This window comes from Salvelinus alpinus, chromosome 17 (genome assembly GCF_045679555.1).
Source record: "Salvelinus alpinus chromosome 17, SLU_Salpinus.1, whole genome shotgun sequence".
NCBI classification, from domain to species: domain Eukaryota; kingdom Metazoa; phylum Chordata; class Actinopteri; order Salmoniformes; family Salmonidae; genus Salvelinus; species Salvelinus alpinus.
In genome coordinates, this window is record NC_092102.1 from 6,570,101 (window position 1) to 6,576,010 (window position 5,910).

Consider the following 5,910-nt stretch of genomic DNA (forward strand, 5'->3'; position numbering starts at 1 on the left):
TATATAGGTGTTTCTATTGTATGAATGTGAAATACATTGTGGTTTTCATGTGAAACCATACACTAAGACAGGGTTATTTGTGGAACATTTTTGAATTTGGCTTTAGGTAAAGTGCATTCATGTTGTGTGATTTAAAGTGTGCACTTGTTTGATGTGAATATTTTCAAAGTTCTAAAAAGAAAATAGACAATTGAACAACAGAAAAAAAACATTCTTCAGAATAAAGAAAGCGCCAGAACTTTGCAGACGTAAACTTGTGTCCGTTCTTTTTACTATTGCAGGCCACCTCAGCTACACATGCACTCTGTCTGCACATGCATGCACATACACACGGACAAACACACACTAATGTTCTCTCTCTTGTGTTTGTCAGCAGTTCATGGTGGCCCTGTCATTTGCCTCCTTCACCAAAGCTCTGTCAGGGACCTACATGAAGAGTGCCATCACTCAGAGATCACTTTGACCTGTCCAGCTCTCTCATCGGACTCATAGACGGCAGCTTTGAGATGGGTATCAACAATAGCATTGAGTTGCTTGAGAATTCATGTAGTAAAAACCAGATACAGACTACAGTATGATCCATTTTTTTTTGTGGTTCAATCAGAGTCTGCTCACAATACTGTCCAGTTTTATAGTTGTTCCTATTAATTGATTGACTGGTGTTTGTCCATGACTCTACTGTCAAACATCTAACATTGTTTTAAGTGATGCTATGTTGTTGCAGCCTAGTATCCAAACTGATATGCCATTTTTAGTTAACAAAAAAACAGTGTTTATAATTTGCGATTCCTGGCTACTGTAGTGTTGTGGTTTCTTGCAGGTAACCTGCTGTTCCTGGCTGTGGTCAGCCATTTTGGGGCGAAGCTGCACCGGCCCAGGCTCATTGCTATGGGCTGTTTCCTCATGGCTGTAGGATCCTTCCTCACAGGCCTGCCACACTTCTTCATGGGACGGTAAAACAACTGAAATACTGGTTAAACTTGTACTTGTAGAGATATTCCAATGCGGAGGATAGTTTCACTATAGAAATAAAGAAATGTATCCAGTTGTTGATTAATCTCAGTTAACATAGAACTAAAGTCTTGCGTAATTGGTCAGCTGCTTGATTATGTTTTGGGGTCATACATGTTAAGAGAAGGGATTAAGAGATGCTTTAACTGTGATGTGGTAAAGTTGGAGCCAGGTGCAGAGAAGAGACCGGAAGATGAAGCAGTGGTTCCAACCAGTGTCTCCGCCCCTTCAAGGGCCCACTTAACTGCCAAGAGCTCCCGGTTGCCTACATCGTAGTTGCCTTCCGCTGGTCGAGAACCGCTTGGAGAGAAAGGCGCATGGGTGCAGTTTCTTGTCCTCCTCGTTCCGCTGTGAAAGGACTGCCCCAGCTCCAGTGTCCGAGGCGCCCACCTCTACCACAAAGGGGCGTGTAGGATCAGGATGAACGAGGATGGGTCCGGAGGTGAAACGTCCCTTGAGCTCTATGAATGCCCTGTCAGCCTCGGGATTCCAGCAAAAACCTGCTTGAGTGAGGTGGGACAGGGCTGTATGTGTTCCGGAAGGGTTTTTGGAGAAGATCAGGATGTCGTCGAGGTAAACAAAGACGAACCGATTCAACAAATCCCTAAGAGTGTCATTGATCAATGCTTGAAAGACTGCCGGTGAGTTCGATATTCCGAAGGTCATGACTAAATACTCAGTGACAACTAGGGTGTTAAAGGCAGTTTTCCACTCATCTCCCTCCCTGATTCTCACCAGATTTTAAGTGTTGCGGAGGTCCAGTTTGGTGAAGAATTGGCCTCCTAAGGCCAACTCCAAGGCGGCGGACATCGGGTAGGGGGTAACGATTCTTGATCCTAATCCTTTTCAGCCTTCTGTAATCGATGCAAGGACTGAAGTTTGGGTCAAAGACAGAGAGACAAGGGATGTGTTTAGACAGGCAACCCAATTATGATATTTTTTCCACTAATTGGTCTTTTGACCAATCACATGAGATATTTTCGCATCAGCTCTTTTTCAGAGCATATCTGATTGCTCAAAAGACCAGTCCAGGTCCCCTGGTGTACGATGGCAGCCTGTTGTCAGAGTGTAACAGAGACTGCTCCTGCTTTGCTGGGGAGTGGGACCCTGTGTGTTCAGACAACGGCATCACCTACACCTCCCCCTGCCTCGCAGGCTGCTCCAGCTTTACAGGTTACGGCAAGAACACGGTACCAATACTATTAATGTACTGAGTGTTCAACACCTTCACAGGGATGCTGGCCCATGTTGACTCCAATGCTTCCCACAGTTGTGTCAAGTTGGCTTTATGTCTTTTGAGTGGTGGACCATTCTTGATACACACTTGAAACTGTTGAGTGTAAAAACCCCAGCAGCGTTGCAGTTCTTGACACAAACTGGTACCCCTGGCACCTACTACCATGCCCCGTTGAAAGACACGTATATATGTTGTCTTGCCCATTCACCCTCTGAATGGCACACGTACACAATCCTTGTCTCAATTGTCTCAAGCCTTACAATATTTTGTAAAACCTGTCTCCTCCTCTTTATCTATACTGATTTAAGTGGATTTAACTAGTGACATCCATAAGGGATTATGGCTTTAACCTGGATTCACCTGGTCAGCATATGTCATGGAAAGAGCAGGTGTTCTTAATAGTTTATACACTCAGTGTAACTCATTGGCACTGAAATAAGTTATTTTCAACCATTAACTGGGGCCTTGTTGAGGCCTTATCTAAGTAAGTAAATGCTGATTGACAGTAAAGTATTATTTTGATGTATGTAAAAAAGATGGTATGCAATTCCTATGTAGAGAAGGTTCTCTCTGGTAGTTGTTCAATATGACTTCAACTTGTACAGGGCACTCTTGTAAAATAGATGTTTAATCTCAATGTGACTCCCTGTTTAAATAAAAGTTAAATCAAATTTTAAAAAACATCAACACAAACACAGGATATGGGGTACACATGGTATCACATCATTACATACTAGGCCCTACTGCACCTGCATTCCAGCACCATTCCAGCATCTGGAATTGACTCAACATGTTTGAGGTGGGGGATCAATACATGTGGGGGAAGAGGTGGCTGTCGAATGTATGATTCTGATATGTACAGTTAAGTTCATTGTGTGTGGGGGGGGCGTCCATGTTTGTGTCCGTACTCTGAGGTGTGTTTGAATATGAATGAGCAGCAGTGTTGTGATGTGTCCTATCCCGTCCTTGCAGAGTGATCTTCCTTGGCCTCATCACATGTCTCAGTGACTCCTCCTTAGGAGGGAGGGGGACACCACCACGGTACAGCCCCCACACTCATCGCTAGAGATCGAACTTCAGACTCCCTCCAAAACCACTGAACCCCAGAACACACCGAAAGAGATTACGGTGCACACCCTTAGAGGGAGCCGAAACAGGATAACTCCCTCCAAACTCACAAAGACACAGAGGAGGAGGAACTATCCAACACCCAGGGAGAGAGAACGAGTGACCTCAGTCAAACACAGTCAGAAAGAGGAGGTGGAAGAGGCGTTAGATAGAGGAGGAGGTTACCCCAGAAGCAATTCCTCCTGTTCATGTGAGCAAGAAAGAGCAGAAGGCTTCTGATCAGCCAAATGGCAGGCAGAGGGAGAGGTCATAGTGATTCACACCCACAGAGAGAAAGACAACCCACACAACCTCTTGGTTGAGATGAACCACACAGGTAGAGGCAGAGGGCCTTCAGGGCTAGCCAGTCAGCCTGCCTGCTCTGATTGTAACGGCGTTCCTCTCTCTCTTCATAAGAAGAGGAGGAGTAGTGATCGAACCAAGGCGCAGCGGGTTGTGAATACATGATGAATTTTATTTACAAGACAAAACGAAACAAACTATACTTGAATAAACTAATAAAATAACAAAACGAAAGTAGACAGACTTAGTACGACGAACTGACATAACACACGCAGAACGAACGAACAAGTACTTACTACAAAAACGCACGAACAAACCGAAACAATCCCGTATGGTGTAACATCGACACAGACACAGGAGACAACCACCCACAAACAAACATTGTGAACAGCCTACCTAAATATGACTCTCAATCAGAGGAAACGTCAAACACCTGCCTCTAATTGAGAGCCATACCAGGCAACCCAAAACCAACATAGAAACAGACAACATAGAATGCCCACCCAAACTCACGTCCTGACCAACTAACACATAAAACTAACAGAAAACAGGTCAGGAACGTGACACTGATCCTCAAGTCAATTGTATTTAAATTCATGTTCATTAAAGATTTTTATTCAAGAATTTAAAAGTCCCATTTACTTAATGATCATTTTTCACTGTCTTCAACCCTCAAGAACCAGCGTGAGTCTGGGTCGCCCTTTTACTGGGCAAACACAACTTGCATTTCGTCATTGACTAGGCCGAAACGTTAATCGTTTAACCTTGCTTGAATAAAACAATGCATTTTTTATAGTGAGGAAGCGTTGCGCTTTTTCCTTTTCTATGATGTTTCAAGTTTTTGGTTGCACCTCAACTCAAATTGGTTGAGCGCCCTTTGTTTTTTTGATGTCAAATAATACATTTTTTTAAATTTAAGTAAATTATTAAAAGCATTCAAATTGGGATGTTTCCCAGGTATTTACACAACCTACTCCACACTTGCAAAGTGAAAGTTTATAGAAAAGTTCTGAAATTAAGTAGTAACCAGAAGAAAAGCAGAATTGAGTCCAATTTATAATGCAAATAATTTAATGGTCTATGGTTCAATCCCATTTCTGAATGTCTGATGAATAATTAATATTGTTCCTCCTCTTCCTTGTGGCAGGCGCAGCAGCACACTGCCCTCCAAAGCCTGCAAAAAAATCGCCGGACTGCCCCTTTCCTAGCTCTGCATGGAACATCCAGTGTCACGTCCTTGGTGACGTGTTGGGTGACATCCGGAATGACCACAGCAACATCCTCTGGAAAGGGAAAAAAGAGGAACAGAATGTAAACAAATGCAAACCGTAGGTTCTAAACACTGGCCAGTTGAAAGGTTCTACTAAGATGCCATGACAAACGGCACCTGTCAGAGTGCTCTCTAAGTGTTACTCACCTGCTTGGATGTCAGCTGGCTGAGTGGCGAAGACGGCCATCGTGAGAGTCCTTTCTTCAGGTGTGACGTCCACAACCTCCAAGAGGGAAGAGATGGGCTCTGCCTCTGTGTAAGTGGTGATGTCTTTAACCTCCAGGTGGGAAGAAGCCTGGTCTTCCTCTGTATTAGGGGTGATGTCCACAACCTCCAAGAGGGAAGATGCCGGGTCTGCCTCTATGTTAGGGGTGGTGTCCACAACCTCCAGGTGGGAAGAAGCCTGGTCTTCCTCTGTATTAGGGGTGATGTCCACAACCTCCAGGTGGGAAGAAGCCTGGTCTGCCTCTGTGTTAGGGGTGATGTCTTTAACCTCCAGGTGGGAAGGTTGACCCTATCCCCTCCTCTCTTCTCCAGACCATTTCCGGAGACCTTCTCCCTTACCTCACCTCGCTCATCAACTCATCCTTGACCGCTGGCTACGTCCCTTCCGTCTTCAAGAGAGCGAGAGTTGCACCCCTTCTGAAAAAACCTACACTCGATCCCTCCGATGTCAACAACTACAGACCAGTATCCCTTCTTTCTTTTCTCTCCAAAACTCTTGAACGTGCCGTCCTTGGCCAGCTCTCCTGCTATCTCTCTCAGAATGACCTTCTTGATCCAAATCAGTCAGGTTTCAAGACTAGTCATTCAACTGAGACTGCTCTTCTCTGTGTCACGGAGGCGCTCCGCACTGCTAAAGCTAACTCTCTCTCCTCTGCTCTCATCCTTCTAGACCTATCGGCTGCCTTTGATACTGTGAACCATCAGATCCTCCTCTCCACCCTCTCCGAGCTGGGCATCTCCGGCGCGGCCCACGCTT

General features: G+C 44.9%; 2 long non-coding RNA genes across 2 annotated transcripts; one reads left to right on the forward strand and one right to left on the reverse strand.

The window, feature by feature from the left end:
• Window positions 1-376: 376 nt before the first annotated feature.
• Window positions 377-3,743, forward strand: LOC139542022 (uncharacterized). Its single transcript, XR_011668454.1, has 5 exons — window positions 377-510; window positions 821-953; window positions 1,184-1,652; window positions 1,750-1,824; window positions 3,221-3,743. It is a non-coding gene; the product is annotated as an uncharacterized lncRNA (long non-coding RNA).
• Window positions 3,744-4,711: 968 nt separating this feature from the next.
• Window positions 4,712-5,251, reverse strand: LOC139543234 (uncharacterized). The gene is made up of 2 exons (XR_011668629.1): window positions 5,076-5,251; window positions 4,712-4,941 (listed from the first exon to the last, which is right to left on the reverse strand). It is a non-coding gene; the product is annotated as an uncharacterized lncRNA (long non-coding RNA).
• Between the last annotated feature and the right edge of the window lie 659 nt (window positions 5,252-5,910).